The sequence below is a fragment of the Giraffa tippelskirchi genome, chromosome 3 (genome assembly GCF_054371585.1).
Source record: "Giraffa tippelskirchi isolate mGirTip1 chromosome 3, T2T-mGirTip1v1.2.pri, whole genome shotgun sequence".
Lineage (NCBI taxonomy): Eukaryota > Metazoa > Chordata > Mammalia > Artiodactyla > Giraffidae > Giraffa > Giraffa tippelskirchi.
In genome coordinates this window covers 144819097-144843856 of record NC_137277.1, presented here as the reverse complement: position 1 = coordinate 144843856, position 24760 = coordinate 144819097, and the positions used below count along the sequence as shown (strand labels likewise).

General features: G+C 37.4%; 1 protein-coding gene and 1 pseudogene across 3 annotated transcripts in view; one reads left to right on the top strand and one right to left on the bottom strand.

Moving 5' to 3' along the window:
• Nucleotides 1-24760, bottom strand: part of PLCL1 (phospholipase C like 1 (inactive)) — a 357116-nt gene that overhangs the window by 306273 nt on the left and 26083 nt on the right. The window lies entirely within an intron of this gene.
• LOC145542559 (large ribosomal subunit protein uL22 pseudogene) lies at nt 11688-16463 on the top strand (annotated as a pseudogene). Its single transcript, XR_014079938.1, has one exon. The product of XR_014079938.1 is annotated as a large ribosomal subunit protein uL22 pseudogene (transcript).

Genomic DNA, 24760 nt, shown 5'->3' with positions numbered 1-24760 from the left:
TTTGATGTCTCACATACAAGGTTATCTTTACCAACTGACTAAATACCATATATATGTGGTAGTATACTGTATTGGTGTTTTCCTTTCTGGCTTACTTCACTCTGTATAATAGGCTCCAGTTTCATCCACCTCATTAGAACTGATTCGAATGTATTGTTTTTAATGGCTGAGTAATATTCCCCACTTCTTAAATCTGAGCTGAACTTGCAACTTGCTTTCACAAATAGAATGCAGCACAAGTACCACTGTAGGAGTTGTAAGCCTTGCAGCTTTCAGTCTCTCCCTCTAGGAGTGCTGTGCCATGTGATCAGCTCCGAACTGGCCCACTGGGGGAGCCAACAGCCTGACAACTACCACACATTTGTATGAGGCCATCTCAGACCATCTGGTCCCTGCCAGTGCACCAACTGACTGTACTGTTGGAGTGAGCCCAGGAGAGATCAGCAGAAGAACCACAAACTGAGCTCAGACCAAAGTGCTGATCAACAGAATTGTGAGGAAATAATCTTGTTTGAAGCCACTAAATTTGGAAGATGGGTTGTTTTTAGCAATAAAGAACCAATACGGTGCTCTACATGGTTATTTCACTTCATATTAGTAAGAATCCTATGAAGTTAACCAGGGCAGATCCAATTTTTGTGAGGCATAAAGTTTGTACAATTTGGGGAGTTCTCCTTTGGGAAAAAAAATAGTATACATCATATAAAAATAAGATAATAATACAAAGTTACAAAGAGCATAAATACATAACAATAAACCCAAAAATGGGTTGTTGGGTGGAAGGACAGAGGGAAGGGATAGTTAAGGAGTTTGGGATAGCCAGGTACACACTTCTATATTTAAAATGGATAACCAACAAGGACCTATTGTATAGCACAGGGAACTCTGCTCAATGTTATATGGCAGCCTGGATAGGAGGGAAGTTTGGGGAGAATGGATACATGTATATGTATGGCTGAGTCTCTCTGCAGTCCACCTGAAACTATCACAACATTGTTAATCAGCTATATTCCAATACAAAAAAAAATTTTTTTAAACAAACAAATATTCAAATAAATATGGAATGGGCACAGGAAAAAAATGTCCATGGCCACTCCAGTGCCACATCACACAAAGGGAAGTGACAGAAAAGAAACAGAATGGAAAAAACTTAATAGAAACATATGGCATGGGAACACATGGCTACAGCCCTTCCCAGGAGGTTTCATTAACTAAGCTTCATTAACTTCATAGGAAATTTACTTCAACAGTTAACATTACTACTCCTTTTTACAAAGAGGAGCCACAACTCTGAGTGGCTATCACTTGTCTTAAAGCACAAGAGTGGTGAGCTAAAGAGCTAGAATCTGAGCTCAGATTCCTTGGTTTTTAAAACAGACGCTCTTATGTTTTCATTTTTACCTTGTGATCTACTCCGTACCAAGTTTTATATTAATTGAAAACACCTCTACTACAATATCCCCAAATGTATCCCCATGAAAATGGAGCTCTCTAAAAAAGAGGCCATCTAAACATTTCTCATATTGCTTAACAGCCCTATGAAGCAGGAGCAAGAAGAATTGGCTTCCTGTCCATTTCTCTGAGTAAATGAAGGAAGTACGAACTGATTGCCCTAAATCAGGGATCCTTTCAGTTCCTTTCTTTTTAAAACTTATTTGATTATAGTTGATTTACAATATTCTATTAATTTCTACTGTACAGCAAAGTGATTCAGTTATACATATATATACATTCTTTTTCATATTCTTTTCCATTATGGTTTATCAGAGGATATTGAATATAGTTCTCTCTGCTATATAGTAGAACCTTGTCATTCTTCCATTCTCTATATAATAGTTTGCATCTTCTAATCCCAATCCCATCCCTCCCCAAACCCACTTCCCCTTTGGCAACCACAAATCTGTTCTTTATGTCTGTGAGTCTGTTTCTGCTTCATAGATAGGTTCATTTTGTGTCATATTTTAGATTCCACATATAAGTGATATCATATGGTATTTGTCATTCTCTTTCAATTAGTATGATAATCTCTAGGTCCATCCATGTTGCTGCAAAAGGCATTATTTCATTCTTTTTATGGCTGAGTAGTATTCCATTGTATATATGTACCACATATTCTTTATCCATTCATCTGTCAATGGACATTTAGATTATTTCCATGTCATGGTTACTGTACATAATGGTGCAATGAACATAAGGGTTTGGCTTCCTTTCTTTCAGGATTCCATTTACTATATGCCAACTTCCTCATAGACAAAGTTATATTATTCCAAAAACTGAGTACGGCTATCTTGCTCTCCTACATTTTATATGTCCTTGCTATAGCATTTTTCTGTTTATTCTCTGGCCTGGTCTCCTTGTACCTGGTCTGTTTACATCCAGTTCCTACAAGCACATAGTTAAGTTCATGGTTGCAGAATATTTACCTATTATTTGCCTATGCAGAATAAGCAAAGTCAGATCTTAATAATTTCTAATGCTTTTATGCTCAGCTATATTCATTACTGTTCTCTCCTTTCAAATGACCTACACTAAAAAACAGGTGAATCATTACTACATGGAAACCAGATTTCTTATCATTTAACACTTCACAGGCTGTTTGTATTCAAGGAATTTCTAGCTTTTCACATCACTAAGCTGATCCAATTGGCTAATCATTTGTTTTGCAGCTGGGTTTCAAGATTATAAATCCTGATCAAGGGTACTGCAGTAGCTTATTCAAGGTACCTATTTCTATCAAAGAACAAACTTTCTGTGTAAGGTTTAACCTTGGGAAATAATTAAGTTGCTGGGGAAAATACCTAAAGCTCCAGAGGTTGTACTGGTGGTGGTTTAAAAGCATACGAGGCAACCAGGTACAGTGGAAAAAATGAAAGAAGGGATCAGAGACCTCAGCTAACCACATATCATCTCTGGGTCTCCATCTGAACAGTTGGCCTGAGTGACCTTTCTGGTCCCTTCAGATATAAAATTCTATAAATCTACTGACTTTATCCTTTATCATTATCAAAGTTATTTTTTAAAAGTATTCAGTTCTCAATAAATAGTTTTAAAAGTATGAGAATCCTAAATACTATATACAATCTTCTCAAAGTTGGACCACTTCAAAAAAACTTCAAATAGCCCCATTAAAATGTATTTAAAAAGTAGTTCAAACAAAATAATGTAGATAGTAAATGCTACGTCACAGATATTGCAAGAAATGGCAAAATAAGGGTTCATTTCATCTTTATCCTTACATTGGTTATTGAAACTTGTCAACAAATCAGTGAAATGTCCTTTAAAGTGGTTTTCATATCCTAACCATGACATAAACCATCAGACTAGTTATAATTCTTAAAATTCCAATTAAAATACACCAAGTTTGAATTTTAACAAAATTTCAAATGATTCAAATAAAACGTGGTATTTGGTTGCTAACAAAAATTTGTTTTTATGTCATTTGTAACTGTATGCATACATACAATAAATTAAAAATGTTTTGACAATAACATTCTGTTCAAAACAAAAACTATTCTTATTTTTCACATTCATTCCATGCATATGCAGATTTTGATAGATTGTGTTTTTAAAGTAACATTTATAAAACTATCACTGTAGTAACAGCAAGCCAACATATCATCTAAGCATAGGATTTAAGCATAAATCTAAGAACCTAAGATGCTAAAGAAATTATTTCAACTTCCATCTCATTTTTTTCACCCAAGATACCTTTAATCAGGAAAGTCCACTTCCATCTCATTTAAAGGTTATCTTTATGTGGTTTACAAAATCACCACAAGAGGAAGGTCAGAGTTTCAATACAGTGTTACTACGGCCTATGGGCTTGTGGACCTATTAGGGGTTCATGAACTCCTGTATTCATATACAAAGCATTGTGCATATGTGTGTTTTTTTTCTAGGATCAAAAAAATTGAAAAGCACAACTAAACAAGCAAATCAAAATTGCCTGCTTTGCTTTTAAAGGTCAGTTCAGAATCACCTTAGAAAATAAAGCTTATGTAATGGGGAGAAAATTGGTGATGACTCTTGCTTAGATATGACTGAATTTTGTTTTAGGTCAGAAAGAGGCAGCCAAGCTAAAACAGATGCCCTTATTGAGTAACATTTTGAAACAGCATATTTTATTGTGCTCATATGGCACATTTAAACAACTGCTTGAGACAGAGGTTAACCAGGGCATTTATCTTTCAGCAATCAAAAGCACAATTGTTGATAATGTGGCCACTGAACTGGGCTTTGGTTCTCCAAATCAGGGCTTGGCTAGCAGCACTGGCCATATTAAAGAAGACTAAGACACAAAGATGAAAGATACACTCACTGAAATGGGGAAATTTTTGAGACAAATGAAGGACATCAAGTGGGTGAGAATATGTAGCAACCAGTAGAGTTAGATAAAAGCCTGAATAACTAAGCTCTTGGAATTAGGAAGACATAGCAGCAGGTAAATTATAACCCACCCAACCAGGCTGTTCCAAGGAAGACTACAGAGGCCAAATAGGAGCCCAGACCCAGAATAACTGGGCTACCAGTCAAAGGGGAAGTTGATCGCAAAGAACAAGAAAAAAGTCTATCATTGAAAAGGATTGTCACCAAAACCTAAAACAGGACAGAACCCACGTGTGGAGATAAAGTGGTTTCAACTTTGAAAAAAATAGAGCGGTAGCGCCAGTCAGAATGGCTGCTATCCAAAAGTCTATAAGCAATAAATGCTGGATAGGGTGTGGGGAAAAGGGAACCCTCTTACACTGTTGGTGGGAATGCAAACTAGTACAGCCACTATGGAGAACAGTGTGGAGATTCCTTAAAAAACTGGGAATAGAACTGCCATATGACCCAGCAATCCCACTGCTAGGCATACACACCGAGGAAACCAGAATTGAAAGAGACACGTGTACCCCAATGTTCATCGCAGCACTGTTTATAATAGCCAGGACATGGAAGCAGCCTAGATGCCCATCAGCAGACAAATGGATAAGGAAGCTGTGGTACAAATACACAATGGAATATTACTCAGCCATTAAAAAGAATACATTTGAATCAGTTCTATTGAGATGGATGAAACTGGAGCCCATTATACAGAGTGAAGTAAGCCAGAAAGAAAAACACCAATATAGTATACTAATGCATATATATGGAATTTGAAAGATGGTAACGATAACCCTATATGCGAGACAGAATAAGAGACACAGATGCATAGAACAGTCTTATGGACTCTGAGGGAGAAGGGGAGGGTGGGACGTTCTGAGAGAATAGCATTGAAACATGTATATTATCATATGTGAAACAGAACACCATTCCAGGTTCGATGCATGAGACAAATGCTCAGGGCTGGGGCAATGGGATGACCCAGAGGGATGGGATGGGGAGGGAGGTGGGAGGGGGGCTCAGGATGGGGAACACATGTAAACCCATGGCTGATTCATATCAATGTATGGCAAAAACCACTACAATATTGTAAAGTAATTAGTCCCCAACTGAAATAAATAAATTAAAAAAAAAAGAAATAATCGTGGCAAAAGTTAAAAGTGGTAAAGTTAGGTTGTGAGTATAGGGATGTCAAATGTATTGTTTTTCTTTTGTTTTTATTTGAACTATTTATAATCATAAAACATAAATATGAAAAGAAGTCTGTTGGTTTAAAAACCTGAATGACTGACAGCTGGCAAATAAAGTTGGCAGAATTAAGACAAAAATAAAGAGGAGAATTTTTTAATTCAAAAAAAAATAGAGTGGTAGGAAAGAGGACAAAGTAAAATGAAGAGTGGATTTAGTTAGGATGGAAAAGAAGGGGTAAGCATTGCAGATAAAGAGAAATTAATGCTAAGTGCTAAACACAAGCATTGATGCAAGGAAAGATGTTATTCTGTTAGCCCAATGCTCAGTTTACCAAAATTACTTCTGCATCTTCCTTGAACTTAGTGAGTTTACTGACCTGAATAGTTATGAGTTTTATTAAGTTATTTGCCTCTAGAATATCAGCTGAAAGAGGCCTCAGCAACCATAGGGATATTTATCCTAGTGCCTGACCAATTCAGTTATCCAAAAGAATATTAACAGTGACCATAGGACTGATTGCAAAAACTCTCTCTTTATCTTAAACACAAGTAATCTTCAGAATGATATTTAACTTAAGCTCTAAATCAAAAAGTCAAAGAGGGAGGAAAGTGTAATATTTTATTAACATCAAAAAAAGTGACCAACCATCCAATTGAGCCACTCCATAATTAACTCAATTAGATCAAGACTGCTAGTAACTATCAGACCCTTAAATAATTCATATCTACCTACTTGTTCTCCTTCACACTTATAATCAAAAATAAACATCACTTCAGCAAAGAAACATAGTCTACAAATCCTAGTGTACAAGTGTCATCCTGGTAAACACATCTATATTATATGCATATAAACTTTTTAGGCATATATAAAAGTATAAATTATGTCATCCAGAAAACTTAATTTCAAATTCTTGCATGATACAACTTTTCAAGCACTATAATCCTTAACGAAAGCTGATACAAAAAAATTTTACCCCAAGAACTAAAAGAAGTATTAGCATTTAAAAGACTGGCATGAATCTGAAGTAATTCAGGTAAAAATGGCCCATCTTTTTCCTTTAGGAAATTTCCTGGAGATGAAGTTGAGGCAGAGATGCCCTAGTTAGAAAAAAAAAAAAAAAATCAATAAATGTTTAGAAGCACTGAACTGACTTGTACTTCCCATGTTGGGAAAAGGTAGAGTTAATCCTCACCTCATACTAGTCCTGGCCATGCCTACCAGAGGACCCATAAATAGCATGTCCCTCCAAACTCATTTCAGTTCAGAGTACCCTACTTCTGCAGTAAATATTTCCTGCATGGCTACTTGTGCCAGGAATTATGCTCAGAGCTAAGAACAAGATGCTGCCCTGACTGACACAAGGGTCCATCCTCACGGAATCTCCTAACTCATAGATCAATGTGCACAAGAGCCACCCAAGGCGAAGCGTACCAATTCAGATGCCTGAGCCTAGCTGCTGCTGCTGCTAAGGTCACTTTAGTCGTGTCCGACTCTGTGCGACCCCATAGACGGCAGCCCACCAGGCTCCCCTGTCCCCGGGATTCTCCAGGCAAATATACTGGAGTGGGTTGCTCTTTCCTTCTCCAATGCATGAAAGTGAAAAGTGAAAGTGAAGTCGCTCAGTCGTGTTCGACTCCTAGCGACCTCATGGACTGCAGCCTACCAGGCTCCTCCGTCCATGGGATTTTCCAGGCAAGAGTACTGGAGTGGGTTGCCATTGCCTTCTCCGACTTGAGCCTAGAGTGGGTCATCAAAGCTCCCAAGTGATTCTCACACAGGTGATCTTACAGATCACACCCTGAGAAACTGGTCCAGATGGAGTTCTCTACAGATAGATTCTATGTGTTCTGTGTTACCACTGAATCCCCAATGCTAAATGTATAGTCAATATTTCAGTATGTATGTACTGAATGAATTACAAATAAGAGATGGAGTGAAGATATAATCACCAAACAGTATGGTAGGTGCAGTAGCAGAGGTGCCATAAAAGCATAAAAGGGGGCATGTAACATACCTTGGGGAGAAGCAGGACAATTTCCTTGAGAAGGCAGCCTCTCAGCAAGTCTTATAGGTAACAGTGTGGATGAGCTCTGAAGATATATGCTAAGTGAAGTGACCCAGTCACAATAAGACAAATATTGTATGATTCCACATGTATGAGGTATGCGTGCATGCTAAGTCACTTCAGTTATGTCCAACTCTTTGTGACCCTACGGACTATAGCCTGCCAGGTTCCTCTGGCCATAGGATTCTTCAGGCAAGAATACTGGAGTGGATTGCCATGCCTTCCTCCAGGGATCTTCCCAACCCAGGGATCAAACCAGCATCTCTTATGTCTCCTGCATTGGCAGGCAGGCTCATTACCACTAACACCACCTAGGAAGCCCTATATGAGGTAAAGAGTAGTTAAATTCATAGAGACAGACAATTAGAAAGTAGTTGCCAGGAACTGGGGGGAAGTGAGATGGGGAAGAATGGAGAGCTATTGTTTAATGGGTATAAAGGTCCAGCTGGGGAAGATGAAAAATTTCTGGAGTTAAGACGGAGGAGGTAATGGTTATACCATAATGTGAATGTACTTAATGTCACAGAATTGTACATTTAAAGATGACAAATTCTATTATATATATTTTACCACAATAAAAAAAAAAATAATATTTGTCCCAGTGGCTGCCTTGGGATTCAAGCCCAGCTCTGTTTCCTAGAGAAAACAATCAGTTTCATTCTAAGGGCCAAAATAGGAGAGGTTTAAAGAGTTTTGTCCAAAACTCCAACAATCCCACTACCTTAGAATCATATTAATCATCAGTGACTGGCACCTATTAACATATCTGTACATATCTGAATATTGAAGAAAACTCAATCAATGAAAAGATAAATTTTAAATGCAAAGATGCAATGTGATGCATTAATCCTGAATGCAGAATGATTTAAAAGGATAGTTACAGACTTTCATCTTCTCTTTAATCTACCATAAATGCAGATGAATGAGCATATTAAGTGCTATCTATCTTTTAATCACTACATGCATAAAGATTTATTCAAAAGGCACAGTAAACAGCTAACGGCTACAAACGTGTAAAGTAATATGCAACCAGACGAGAGTAGAGAGCCAGGACTAGTACTCTCCAGCTGACTGTCACAGTGTGGCTGGCCAGGGCAGGCTGCTGCTGTTCATAGTGGTACCATCTCCCTGTCATTCCCCCTGCTTCCTCCCCTACCCTGCCACATTGCAGCTGTGCAGCAAGTGTTCCCAGGAACTGAAAGGCACGTTGCCCTGAATGACATTTTTGCCCTCATTCTACATGCTGTTATGTCCCTCCTTCCTCCAACTATCACCACCCAGTACATCAAAAACATGGCTAAAGCCTGTCATTAAATTTATTCACTGAATTTGCTGCAGCTTTCCAATACGTGGCAAAATCAAATGCCGAAGGTCCTCGTTTATACACGAGAAGAATGTCATTTGGAAATCATTCTACATTCACCTTTCACTCCTAATGGCAAATCCAAATGCCAGGTCATGAGCGAATTTTCATGTGGCCTCACACTAGTGCAGCAATTCTATCTTAATATATAATCATCAGAGCCTGGGGGAAAGGGAGTCAGGTGAATGGAGCCAGTTCTCCTTCCTTTTCACCTTGTGTGGGTTTAAAGGTCCCTTGAACTTGGTTCAAAACTATACCCTCCCAACATTCTGGTCTCCTCTGCCATGCCTCTTCCTGCACCAGGACCTGTAGGTGCAGGTAGGAGAAGTGAACTCACTCCCCCTGGAGCCGCTGTCTTTTCTCCCCTTCTGACTCTTAGGCTTTTCCCCACTTCCCCTAGTTCTTGTCTCTTCTCACTTGTACCCAGGTTTTCTGTATCATTAGAAAAGTCGTTCTTTTGAGCCAAAAAAACTGTTGGCCCATGGAAATCATTTCCCAGAACAATAACACTAAACATGGTGTTTCAGGCATCACAACTTCTCTGAAACAGCAATTACCTCATGTTTCTTCAAATAAAGACCTCTGCAGTCAAGCATAGCCCTGCTTTCCTTTGCAGCTAGCTAATCAATACTTCCATCACGATGCAGTAGAAAAAAACCTTTGGGTTCTAGGCCGGTAGTTCCTTGACATTCATATGTCACTTCATCACCAAAAACTTCTGTACTGAGCTTTTATTTCATTTGTTCTATGTTCTTCCAGACACAGAACTGCTCCCAAAGTCTGAAATTTCCTGAAATCCTATCTCCACATGACAAAAATTACATTCACATGCAACAGAAAATAAGGCTCTTGAGTAGCTGGGTATAGTTGTTACATAGACAGTCTGGCCTGTCTTCTTCAAGATCAGCAGTGAGAAAAATATATAAGCAATAAAGTAACTCTCCTAAAGTGTAACGGACTTCAGGTTAATTCCCTTTATGAAACCCATAATCTCACCAAGTACTGCACAATCCTAATTTTTCTCATTCCAAATATTACGAAAAATTTTAAGTTTGCCCATTTGTTTGCATCTCCTATCTGTGTTTTCTCTCTAACACAAACACACACATCTATTAATTAAGACAATTTGACTATCACATTTTCTGAATTCTAGGCAGGATTTACACTTTTTTATTCCATTCCTACATTCCTTGAGTTCATAAGCTCAAAAAGGCACTTAGCTCACTGTCTGAACTAGGAAGAGTTTAATTACCTTGAAGGCAAGAAGAAATGGTGAAATGAGGCAAAGAGAGGACAAGATCAATGCCTTAGAACAAAAGGGTTAGAACTGAAGAGAACCTTGGAGAAAATCTGATTCTATCCTGTCATGCCCCTAATGAAGGACCTGCTAAACCTTAGAAAGGTTAAATTATTTACCCAAGGGCATGCTAGGACCTGGTAAACAGGCCAGGCTTTCTGGCTGCCAAGTGTGTGTTGTGTGTGTGTTTGTGTTTCCCTGAGCATGCACACACATTCGAGTTTAATGGAAGCAATGAAAATTTGGGTATGAAGGCAATTTAAGATACACGTCTCAACAGTCAGCGCCACTTCAGGAACACTTGAGTGAACTGAAATCAATCTCTCAAATGATCATCTATTCTCATTTTAATGATCTCCCCAGAGAGATCATTCTTTGGTATTTATTTCTACATTTGATCCAACTGCATTACGGCCAGTTCCACACATCTTAAAATAGATGTGTCCCATCTCCTTTGTCCCTCTTCAAGCCTTTTTGATGGCTTCAATATTTGAGAAGTTTCCTCCCCTCATCCCACCCCATCCCACCATCAAGTATTCTGAGAGAATATTTTGCTTTAAAATACAACTCATTTACTTTTACATTTCTCCAAATTTCTTGCTTTGTGCCTGTATTGCTTTTTTAATTTAAAAAAGGCAACACTGATATATTTTTAAATTTCCATCATTCTGCATCAACTGGGCCTCTCCTAATTAGTTTTATCATGTATATGGGTTCCTTTAAAATTCAAGGCAAAGCTTAAGAACGATCCCCTACTTCAAAATGTCTACTTTGTTCTCTATGATTATTTTTTATGGCTTTTAAATTACACATACAGCAGAATGCCAATGGTACTGCAAACCTACCATTCATTGCATTTGCTTTTCTCTTGCCTGTTACCAGCACCCAGGGATTAGAGGAGGCAGGGAGGAAGCTTATACTGGGTAGACTGTGGCCTTGGGAACACAGCCCCGCCCACTTAATTCCCTCAATACCAAATCTTCAGCATCAACTCAATCAAGCACTAGAGCATAAGAAATACTCTGTGATGTATCAGATCACAGAGACGAACAGAGCTGCAAGTACACAGGCTGGCTATATGGACTGTTCCCTCTAGTTCAAGAAAGGAATTTTCCTTCTCTGATTTCCTCTTCTGTCCCCACAGGCAGCCATTCGTCTCCCATCTCCATGGCCCCATATTTCTGCAGGTAAAGGTCTGGGTTTCCAGACACCAAGACAGGGATCAGGCCCAAGCCAAGCAGCAGCACTGCACTGTGTAGCTGGTTTGACTGTCCCACAGCCCCAGAAAAATCATGACCTTGTCGATCTCCAAAGCCATCTGTTCTAATCCCAATAGGCCCTTCTCCAAGATCTGCGTTGGACAGCTTTCCACAAAGTTCTTAGCTAATATTCTTTCCTTGTTTCTTTTGTGAACACTGCTCTCTGACAGCAGACCATTACGGTCTGGAACAAATGGTTGTCCATATGGACATCAAACATACTTCAATCTAGTCCTTGTCTCCAGGAAAATCCACAAGAAAAACTTCCTCCTTTTATAAGAACCTATTTCTAAATTTCAGATCCTAGGTGTTCCCACTTAACCAGGCAAGGTGAATTTCTACATTTTCTTCTACCCTTTCCTTTCAGAAATCTTAGTCTCCCTCTGACTCTCTATCATAAACAGCATGCTCATGTAGGAATTTAGTGGTTCAAGAGTGCCAAACACTCACCTGAGCCAAGAAGCTGCCTGTTCCCAAACTCAGTGTTTTCCTTTCAACAAAACAGTTCAGAAACTTCAGAAGTTCTCTGTTTACACTGAGACCAACTAGTTTCATCTGACTTAAATTCACCAGTATATTCTAATATATATGTGTTTCACACAGGGAGTTCAGCCAGGTGCTCTGCAATGACCTAGAGAGGTAGGGTCGGGGGTGGTGTGGGAGGGAGGCTCAAGAGTATGGGATATATATATATACTTATGGCTATTTCACGTTGTTGTATAGCAGAAACCAACACAACATTGTAAAGCAATTATTCTCCAATTAAAAATAAATAATAGTTTTTCTGGTAAGCGGCCTGAGGTGACCCCTAAAAATGGTGCGCTATTCACTCGACCCAGAAAACCCCACAAAAACATGCAAATCAAGAGGTTCAAATCTTCGTGTTCACTTTAAGAACACTCGTGAAACCGCCCAGGCTGTAAAGCGTACGCATATTCGAAAAGCCACCAAGTATCTGAAGGATGTCACTTTAAAGAAGCAATGTGTGCCATTCCGTCGTTACAATGGTGGAGATGGTAGGTGTGCACAGGCCAAACAGTGGGGCTGGACGCAGGGTCAGTGGCCCGAAAAGAGTGCTGAATTTTTACTACACATGCTCAAAAATGCAGAGAGTAATGCTGAACTTAAGGGCTTAGATGTAGATTCTCTGGTCATTGAGCACATCCAAGTGAACAAAGCCCCCAAGATGCGGCGCAGGACTTACAGAGCTCACGGTCAAATCAACCCCTACATGAGCTCTCCCTGCCACATTGAGATGATCCTTACTGAGAAAGAACAGATTGTTCCTAAACCAGAAGAGGAGGTTGCACAGAAGAAAAAGATATCCCAGAAGAAACTGAAGAAACAAAAACTTATGGCCCGGGAATAAATGCCACAAAAAATAAATGCAAATAAAAGTAAATAAATAAATAATACATATTTGTGTGTGTCTGTGTGTGTGTGAGTGTTTCAGTCTAAATTCAACTATCTTGTTCTATTGTGTGGGTTCTAAATAGTTTGGCCAAATTTAACACTTTAGAAGTCTGATTACATTTTTATTTCACTTAGCTCTCTTTAGAGACTGGAATAGGAAAAATCATCTTAAATTGCACAGCTGTACTCTCTGATTCAAGCTACCTAGCAACTGTCAAAATACAACCCAAACCACAAAGGTGTTAGAAGCTGCATGTGAAAGCGTATTCTAAGACAGATACTGTCAACTTTTCCACCGTCTTAAACACAGCTTGTCATTTCAGCACACACACAGTGGGGAGACAACCTTAAGAGTGGAAGAAGTGTTTTAATGGTCTAAACTATTTGAATATTTTCCCTGGCATCATCAGAATAAAACATAAATGCATAATTAGAGCTAAATCTTTCAATTTCCATGTTTTAGCAGGAGAAATGTTATCAATTCCAGCTCTAAATGTCAGATTCACTGGGGGCATGTCTTCACAAAAATCCAACATCTATGTCTCAGGACAGAGTGCTTAATCTCACTTCAAAACTCATGTTTCAAAGTTGTTTGGAAAGAGAAGTTAAAGATCATTTGCTGGCTGCCTTGCTAGGGAACTATGGTTACCTTTATGCCCTCCAGAGGTAAAATAAAAACCATTCTCACCACAAAAATAAAACATCCGTTGTGTGAAAGACCACTAGAAACTGCTAACAGTGCTTGCCTTTGGGATGCTGGGGATCTGAGGCTTGCTATTCATTACATACTCTATTTTACTGTTGAACTTCCTTCCATGTTCACTTGTTGCTTTTACAATACTAAAACAAGCTTGAAGAAATAAAGCTACTTGCATGTTGCCCAGGTTTGATAATCAAATTATCCCCCTGGGCTCAGGAATGGAAACATATTTATGCTGGTGCCAGCAGACAATCACAGGTTCCTACAGTAAACACTCCTTCCCCAAGTGCTTTCTGACCATATTTAAGAAATATAACTTTTCTCACTGGGACTACTGAAAAAATAAACTGGAGTTCTATTTTGAGAATTCAAAGTACATACCATTCATGCAAACCAAAGAACACATTTGCTCAATGGTCCAGCCCACTACTTCATAGTTATAAAATGTGGAAATTAAGCCATAAATCTCATACCAGCAATACAACTAAACAACTCCCTAGATCATTCCCTAAAGAGCAAGACCTATTTTTCACTGCCAATATATTAAACCCATAAAACATCCTTGAGGGTCTATCATCTGTATACAGCTCTGCCTTTCCACTGCAGTCCATTTGTACAACTTTTCTTTCTTACCCTAAATATCTATACTACTTCTTTCTTACCTATGTCAAATTAAATTAGGAAATAATTATTTTGTAAATTGCTGGGCACTCATCCATCACAAAATATTTTATTTTTTATCCCAACTATCTTAAGTTCTTTACTAGATTTAATTGTCAGCTTCTTGAGGTCTAGGAGACTCCTAGATCTTTATTTATATTCGTCATTCTCCTGACAATATTATATGTTGTTCCTCAAAGGTAGGAATTCAGAGCTCTTATTTCATTTTTCCCCTACATCTTAATTTTTATCTATGGAAGTGCTACAAATATTAAATTATTCAAACCTAAAACCACAGCAATAATATTGGATAGCTTATTAATTATTAGCCTATAAACACAGTATCAAAACACTCACCCACTTAAAGCCTGTCTTGAACTGAATTGTACAGATAGAGAGAGACTTAGATCTGTAGAGATAAACAGACAAATAGGTAGGTAGATAATCTGGAGATAGCTACATATCTCTCTAGGTCCAGAGACATCTAATCTATACTTTGCATACATTTTAGAAGAGTTTATTTTCCTATTTCTATAGAAGATGGTGGTGACAGTGGGAATCTTCCTTTGCATCAGGACTTGTTTGAAATAAAATTAAGCAGCTTCTCCAAAACACAGAAGCAACCTAAACATCCATTGACAGAGAATAGATAAAGATGTGGTACATATATACAAGGGAATATTAGTCAGCCATTAAAAAGAATGAAATAATGCCATTTTCAGCAACATGGATGGACCTAAAGATTGTCATATTGTGTTAAGTCAGACAGAGAAGGAGAAATATCCTATGACATCCTTTATATGTGGAATCTTAAAAAGAAATACAAATGAACTTACAAAACAAAGAGACTCACAAACTTAGAAACTGAATTTACGGTTGATGGGGGGGAAGCCTAGGGGGGTGGCATAGTTAGGGAGTTTGGGATAGACAGGTACACAGTGCTATGTTTAATATGGATAACCAACAAGGACCTACTGTATAGCACATGAAACTCTGCTCAAAGTTCTGTGGCAGCCTGGATGGGAGGGGAGCTTGGGGGAGAATGGACACATGTATATGCATGGCTGAGTCCCTTCACTGTCCACCTGAAACTATCACAACATTGTTAATCGGCTATATGCCAATACAAAGGAAAAAGTTGAAAAGAAAAGAAAAAAACTGAGCAGCTTGAGCTCTGCCAAAATCTCTTATTTACTCACCTTCAGTCTCCTCACAATACACAAAGTAGCTTGAAAGAGTAGATTTCAGTTAGCAAACATAAGTTAATAAACAAGCCTACATAAAAACTCAGATTTGAAAACATACTTTATCTTACTTGCAGTATATGCAGACAGATCTCCAAAACTGACAAAATTGAAATTACTTTCTTACCAAAAGGTTACTATTTGCATTTTAATCAGCCAGCAAAGTTTTGCAAAATCTTTGAAGATGAAGTACCTTACTGATGCCACAAGGGGAAAGTAAATTGGGTGCAAAGAGCCTTCAAAGAAGGTGATCCAAGCTATCTTTAATTCCCCTCAGTGTTTCAAGCTGCTTCAGAAATGCTACTGCGTTTCAGGGTAAAACAAGGAAATTTCCATCCCCTCTAGCTAACTATTTCATTGACCCTTCTTAAAATATGCTCTTCCCTTAGAAATCTAGTATTTTGTATTTAGAGGTGACATTGCATTTTCTACTATAATATTTTGTAGACAAGAAAATAGTCTTTTATTGCCAGGTTTTAAACAGTTCTTGTAGAGAAGGAAAATAAATTCAGCCTGAGTTTCTCTTTCCATTTATTTTCCTAGAATTCACCTCTAATAGGCATTTCTAGCTGTACTCTCCAAAGGATAAAATGACAAAAGAAATGAAAATGCAGCTTTGGGACATACTAACACAATGATTTTTAATAGTACCTCAGCAATTTCTCTGAACAGTCTAACTGGCTTAAAGGACTCCCAAGAGATACGAAAAATAAAAGTTGTTTCTTTAAACTTCATTTTACTTTGTATTACACCATATTCTTGCATTTCATATTAATGTGGCTTGTTAGAATTATTTAGAATATAGGTTTGTTTGACATGAACTATGAGTCTGGACTATTTCTAAAGATTGTTTTCAAAAAAACTACCCTGTACATGGTAGACAGAGAGATATTAATAAATCTTGTGTTAGTAAAATGCTTTTCTTTTTAAGTATTTACAGTAGTGTTGAGAACAACTGCTGTTCAAACAGTGATACAAGAAGAAATAATATGATACTAAATTTTTCTTGTATAAAAATTGACAACAGCCATTTAGGGATTCAATACCTTTTCCACTGAGTAGTCTTCCACTTGAATGCCTATGCACCAAAACAATGGATTGTTTATCTTTACAATTTTACTAGTTGTCATATTTCCATTTCTTCAGTTACTAAGAGAATTCTCAAAGTGGTCTCTTTAGATGAATCGGGGAGAAAATCATTCATGGGTCAATTACAACTAAACCACTGTGGGTCAGGATGTGGTCAACTGTGGCTCATATTACTGACACAGCCACATAAAACCAAGTCAGTTCCTCTGCTGCCAACTTCTAGCATCCCCATTAAAACCAAACAGGAAGGGTACCAAGCAGAAACTCCATTGCAACCTATCCCCTTAAAGGCAAATTTCAATCATTCTGTGATGCATATGTTTATATTTTCTTTAAACAGTGTCTCCAGACTTAGGTCCTAATGATACAGAAGTACCTAGTACAAACAGCAGGCTTTTTAAAGACTTTTTTAATTTTTGAATTTTTTCCTAAAAGAAACTGAGAGCATGATCATGTTCTTTGTAACTAATATTTCTCAAATTAGAAAGTCATTCATTTCCTGAAAAATCTCCTTTCCCAGCACTAAAACAGGAAATAGCCACTGTCTAGACTTTTTCTGCCACTACCAAGTGCAATTGAAATACTAACAATGAAAAGTATTAGGACTTCTATGATTAATCAGTTAGTTAAGTACTTTTCTTTGGAGAATCTAAAAACTTTTCAAATGTAGAATCACACGGGCTCTCCTTTCTAAGTGAGAAAAGCAAAAGCCAGCTTATCAAATTTGACCTCTTGAGAGAGCCAAAGGGTAACTCAAACCCTGAAAGATGATTTGCCAACATCATGAGAAGCAATAGAACTCAAACAAATTCACAGCCCCTGGGGTAGGCTTCTTCAGAAACACATTGGTCCTTTAAGCCCAGTTTAGATGCTAGGTATTTTCATCTTTAATTAACAGGCCAATTTCAGCCACTGAGGAAAGAAAATCTTGAGCATCACATACAAATCTTGGAATACAAGAATTATTACATGCATAGCTAAATTCCATTTATGAATGACTTTTTGTTCTTTGAAAAATATAATTGGAAAAAGCAGCCCTCAATTTCAAACAGAAATACTGCTTCTGTTTTCCTTCCCTGATGATGCTAAATTGCACAGTATTTTAATTAGGATGAAAGTTTCCTTCCACATTCATTATGAACCAAATGATTCTTATGATTGTTAGGGGAAGCACACTGATTGAAACCGCCCACCCTGGCCAGGCACCATAGTAACTATTTGCATGAGTCGTCTGACGACAGGAGGTCCTGGTAAGGAACACGAATCTAATAAGCCTCCACCAACCGGAAGAGTTAGGGAAAGGTCAAAGTGACACACCACGTATCCGACCACCTCCCAGAATCCTTCTCTCTGGCATTCATCTTGGCTGAACAAGGCTGCACCACCAGGAAGGACTCTTGAGTTAGAATGATTGGCTGAAGACAACCCGGAAACTAATCCCATCACCATAAAACCTGAGACTGCAAGCCATATGACAGAGCTGTTGTCCTGGGTTCCCTTACCCTGCTGCTCTCCGCCTGGGTGCTCTTTCCCAATAAAATCTCTTGCTTTGTCAGCACATGTGTCTCCTCAGACAATTCATTTCTGAGTGTTAGACAACAGCCCTGTTTTGGGCCCTGGAAGGGGTCCTCCTTTCTGCAACATGATCACTAAGGACCAACACAGCTTTTGGAAGAAAGTACCAAAATTTTTTCCAGAAATCTAGTTTTAGCTAACAATGTTATTCTCTAAATGTGTGTATTGAAACACTCTTCTCATCTAGGTGAATCACTGGTTCATCCCCCTGTCATCGCTAGAAGCCTTTCCATTTGCCCCGCTCAATCCTAGCTCTACATACCCCGTCCTTTCACTCCCACCCTTAATGCGGCCAAATTGGATTTTTGGCACCCATCTGTATGGAAGAAGTGGAGAAGATAAGTGGCCTGAAGCGGACTGAGCTTGAGGTGCAATCTTAATATATTTCTGATGCCCTTCAAACACAGGTTCTTCTATCTTTAATAAGAGAAAATAGCTAAGCAAGTGGAGACCACAGAGAGAAATAATATCTGAAAATTATTATTAAACTTGAACGTTTTGTTGAACATTTAAAATATACTTATTATTTAGGGAACAAGGTTTACAAGTTGTGTCAATATTTTGCTTTTTTCATTAGTGTGCATAAAACCCTTCATGTAGCTAACTCTCCTGTCTTTTGTCTGAGTCCCAGGGCCTATTTAAATGAGGATATCACATCTTCATCCTGAGATGAAGCCACAACATGACTGCAGCCTAAACTGTCATCTTTCTCTCAGAACCCACGTCCCTGAATTTACTAAACTACAACCTTAATGCACAGATGGAACCCTTTCCAAGGGGACTGACTGTAAACTCTTTGGAAGGAAGAGACCATAATTTAGACTCTTTATCCCTCATAGAAACTAGTCTTTAATACTTTACAACAAGAAATTTCTCAGTAAATACTTGTCAAGAGGTATATGAAAAATAGTTGAATATGTAACTTAAAAATTTGGCTAAATTTGCACACCTTGATTATTTTGGTGGCTGTTTTTAATACACTATGATTCCTGTAATACATACTTGCTTTATAAATTCTTACCAGTGTTAACAAAATTTGGCAAACTTAAATTAAACCTTTTATTTCCTCTACATGTTCTAAAGAAGAAAGTGACAATTAGTCAGTTGGACAAATGAACATGGATTATTTACGAACAGTATAATTTGAATAGGAGAAATAGAGAATGATTTTTAAAAAACCAAAAATAAAATTCATGAGTTTAAGCACTATTTAGTTTTCTACCAGCAGAAGCTAAAATTTTTATTTCTGTAGATATATAAAACAATTGTTTAAAACTTTAGTTTGTAAAATGCAATAATTTGCAATTTCCATTTTCCCAGGTTAAAAAAAAATGTCATGTAAACCATGTGGGTAATAGGTAGATTCGAATTTACAATGCCTTAATATTAAGCTATTTTTTTACTAGCTCCTGCAGAAGTCATTTAAAAATTGTCAAACTGAAAAAAATAAGTTAATATTTTCAGAACATTCCATATATGCAATAATAGTCTGAAGCCAGATACTTTACATATATTATCTCATCTTATCCTCCCTAAAGCACAGTAAAGACTTAGTTTCATTTTAGAGATGAGGAGACTGATGCTCACAGAAGTCAGACAATTGGGTCCAAATTACTAGTTAGAGAATAACAGAAAGGGTTTGACTCCAATTTCTGACTTTTCCCACCTTCTTGTGCTGCTCATATTACTATCAATTCTTAGCACTATTGAAAATAGCCTTCACAAATTCACAAAAACAGAAAGTAGAACGGTGGTTGCCACACGTGGGAGGGAGAAGAGAATGTAGAGTGACTGTTTAACGGGGAAAAACTTTTAATTTGGAATGATGAAGAAGTTCTGATGATGGACAGTGGTAATGATTGCACAATAAAGTGAATGTACTTAATGCCAATAAACTGTATATTTAAAAACAGTTAAAATTGTGAATCTATGTTTTTAGGGGGTTTCCCTGGTGGCACTAGTGGTAAAGAACCCACCTGCCAATGCAGGAGACATATGAGACACAGGTTCCATCCCTGGGTTGGGAAGATCCCCGGAGGAAGGAATGGCAACCCATATTCTTGCCTGGAGAAGCTCATGGACTGAGGAGCCTGGCAGGCTACAATCCACAGGGTCTCAAAGAGTCAGACAGGACTGAAGCAGCTTAGCACATATATTTTACCACAACAAAAAGAAAATACCATTCAACATCATACCCATTTTGTTGGTTTCCTACAAATTCTATGATTTCAATATAGAGTTCAGAAGGCTTTTAAATCATGGATATTTCAATTGTATGATTGTCATTTGAGAGATTTCAAGATATTATCTGAAGTTGTATATTGAAATAATGATAAACATGTTTAAATATAAACATTATATCACTGTAATTGATACTATTTTACACCACTCATTAGAATTGCATTAGATTCTTTCATGGAGTTTGTTTTTAAAATATAAGATGTAGACCAAGGAAAAAACTCTGAAAAAAATTAGTCCATTTATTGATATAATCCAACATCAGCATGTTTAATTAAATTGATTAATTAGTAAATAAGCCCTTATCTTTTTAAATAATAGTTCCTGCTCTATGTTTCTGTTATTTATCAAAGTATCTTCTTTATTCTTGAATGTTCTAAATTGGTATTACTATCAGGTTTCTTTTTAAAGAAAGGTTCTATTAGAGCAGAAAAGACAAAAAAGATATTAAAAAAATAAAATAATCAAGCTAAGTCATTTCAATAATTCTCAAGAAATTATTTTTAACCAGTATAGCTTACAATGTTTTTCATATTCATATTTTAATAGTTCTAGTTTCATGTTTTTTGTTGCTGTCAGATTTTATGCATTTATATTTATAAATTAATGAATGAATGATCATTCATGTGAATGATAATATGAAGATCTCATATGTGGTACCTGCCTAATTATTGAGGGCTAGCTCATAAAGGGTAACTACTGTCATTCATGGGGGAAAAATTGTGTCCTATAGCATGGAAAGAGCACTGGATGATGGATGCCCACAGCAGAAGAGGCAAAGGCCAGCCAAGCTAAAGAAACAAGCAGAAGAGTGTGCAGTTCAAATCATGGCTGCATCCCAGTTCCATGGTACAAGCACAGTAATTCAGTCTTAACAAGAAAGTTAAAAGCAAAGCATTATTAATCATGCAGCAAACAAAAACATTTGGTTAAACTAATAACACTGCTTAAAACTGGACAGCTAAAATCTATGTGTTTGTTGAAAATTCGAAAGTCCAAAATACCTAACTAGAAATGAAAAAAATTCAATTTACTGAGTTAAATTCTAAAGATGTATTTTAATGACTCTAATAGTGCAAAACCTCAATATACTACAGGATAGAAAATGCAAAACATAAGAATTACTTTTTTTGTTTTTTACTGTGCTACATGGCTTCAGGATCTCAGCTCCCTGACCAAGGATTGAACCCAGGCCACAGTAGTGAAAGCCCAGAACCCTAACCACCAGGCAACCAGGGAACCCCCTAGAATCACAGTATTTTTAACTTCTCTAACACAAACACTAGTATGTGGGAATTATTGATAAAGTATAGCTCTGAAGACTAATTCCCTGGGTTCAAATACAAGCTCTAGACTGACTTGGCGGCTTGGTAACCAAGATATTTTTATCTGATTCTGGAGAAATTTTACAGAAAAATTCAGTTTCATAAGAAAAATAGATTCCTTTACTATTACCTTGTGGCTCAGCTGGTAAAGAATCTGCCTGCAATGCAGGAGACCTGGGTTTGATCCCTGGGTTGGGAAGATCCCCTGGAGAAGGGAAAAGCTACCCACTCCAGTATTCTGGCCTGGAGAATTACAGGGACTATACAGTCCACGGGGTCACAAAGAGTCAGATATGACTGAGCCATTTTCACGTACTGTTACCTATGTTTTACCCAATCACCTACAGCTAGGATTGCCAAACTTAACAAATACAAGACGCCAATTAAATTTGAACTTCGGATAAACAATGAATAATTTTTGCGTAGGACATACTTATAATAAAAAAAATACATGTTGCTTATGTGAATTTTTACCGTTTTATTGAAAAATGATTGATATACATCATTGTATAAGTTTAAGGTGTTCAGTATATTTATAGAATTATTTTAGGACAGGTAAAGGTACTCTGTTTCTATTTATTCTTGATACGCTACTTAAAGGAGCATAACAGCTTTTAGTACATGCTTTTATCCAAATCATAGTAATTAGAATAGCCAATTATTGTCTTATGTACGTAATTATAAAAGTGATCAGAGCAATCAATATTTTGCCCAAACAAGTGCATTTCACATTACCCTGTGGATACTTTTACAAAGGTTTGTTTAACATGGTAAAGCTGTGAGAAGATTTAAAAGATTTGTCTTTAAACATCTAAATTACCATTATTGAATGTTTTTCCAAAATCCATACTTGATTGTTAAGTCATAATCATCCAGGCATAAGAATTTTTAAATCCTATGCTACATAATAATTCTACTTAATCAAACATATATATTGAATCAGAAAAAATTAAAACTTTGAATTCAATTTAAAAATTCAAAGCTATTAAATAAAATTTTTTGTACATTTTGTTTTTTACTGTCAGTTTTCTTAAGTTTTGAGTTCAAAGGTAATTTTGATCATCAAAATACCTCTACAATGTAAGATAATCCTTAATGTAGTATTTATACTATTCCAAAAATATGTGACAACAGGTATCAGATAAACCAACCAATCTCTTGCACAAAGTTTCACACAGTATCACCGAAATATCGATATTTTCAAAAATTCTATCTATTCCAAACTAAAGATACGCAGTCCCAAAGAATGCTCAAACTACCACACAATTGTACTCATCTCACACACTAGCAAGGTAATGCTCAAAATTCTCCAAGCCAGGCTTCAACAGTATGTGAACTGTGAACTTTCAGATGTTCAAGCTGGATTTAGAAAAGGCAGAGGAACTCGAGATCAAATTGCCAACATCTGTTGGATCATCAAAAAAGCAAGAGAGTTCCAGAAAAACATCTATTTCTGCTTTATTGACTATGCCAAAGCCTTTGACTGTGGATGACAACAAACTGTGGAAAATTCTGAAAGAGATGGGAATACCAGACCACCTGACCTGCCTCCTGAGAAATTTGTATGCAGGTCAAGAAGCAACAGTTAGAACTGGACATGGAACAACAGACTGGTTCCAAAATGGGAAAAAACTACATCAAGGCTGTATATTGTCACCCTGTTTATCTAACTTTTATGCAGAGTACATCATGAGAAATGCTGGACTGGATGAAGCACAAGCTGGAATCAAGATTGCTGGGAGAAATATCAATTACCTCAGATATGCAGATGACACCACATTTATGGCAGAAAGCAAAGAAGAACTAAAGAGCCTCTTGATGAAAGTGAAAAAGTTGGCTTAAAACTCAACATTCAGAAAACTAAGATCATGGCATCCGGTCCCATCATTTCATGGCAAATAGATGAGGAAACAATGGAAAGACTGACAGACTTTATTTCCTTGGGCTCCAAAATCACTGCAGATGGTGACTGCAGCCATGAATTTAAAAGACACTTGCTCCTTGGAAAAAAAAATTATGACCAACCTAGACAGCACATTAAAAAGCAGGGACATTACTTTGTCAACAAAGGTCCATCTAGTCAAAGCTGTGGTTTTTCCAGTGGTCATGTATGGGTGTGAGAGTTGGACTATAAAGAAAGTTGAGTGCTGAAGAATTGATGCTTTTGAACTGTGGTATTGGAGAAGACTCTTGAGAGTCCCTTGGACTGCAAGGAGATCCAACCAGTCCATCCTAAAGGAAATTAGTCCTGAATATACATTGGAAGGACTGATGCTGAAGCTGAAACTCCAATCCTTTGGCCACCTGATGCGAAGAACTGACTCATTCGAAAAGACCCTGCTGCTGGGAAAGATTGAAGGCAGGAGGAGAAGGGGCCGACAGAGGATGAGATGGTTGGATGGCATCACCGACTCAATGGACATGAGTTTGAGTAAGCTGCGGGAGCTGGGGATGGACAGGGAAGCCTGGCGTGCTTCGGTCCATAGTGTCACAAAGAGTCGGACATGACTGAGCGACTGAACTGAACTGAATGAAAACAAGTCTTCTGACTGGTGTGAAATGATACCTCATTGTGGTTTTGATTTGCATTTCTCTAATAATGAGTGATGTTGAGCATCTTTTCATGTGTTTGTTAGCCATCTGTATGTCTTCTTTGGAGAAATGTCTGTTTAGTTCTTTGGCCCATTTTTTGATTGGGTCGTTTATTTTTCGGGAATTCAGCTGCAGAAGTTGCTTGTATATTTTTGATATTAATTGTTTGTCTGTTGCTTCATTTGCTATTATTTTCTCCCATTCTGAAGGCTGTCTTTTCACCTTGTTTACAGTTTCCTTTGTTGTGCAAAAGCTTTTAATTTTAATTAGGTCCCATTTGTTTATTTTTGCTTTTATTTCCAATATTCTGGGAGGTGGGTCATGGAGGATCCTGCTGTGATTTATGTCGGAGAGTGTTTTGCCTATGTTTTCCTCTAGGAGTTT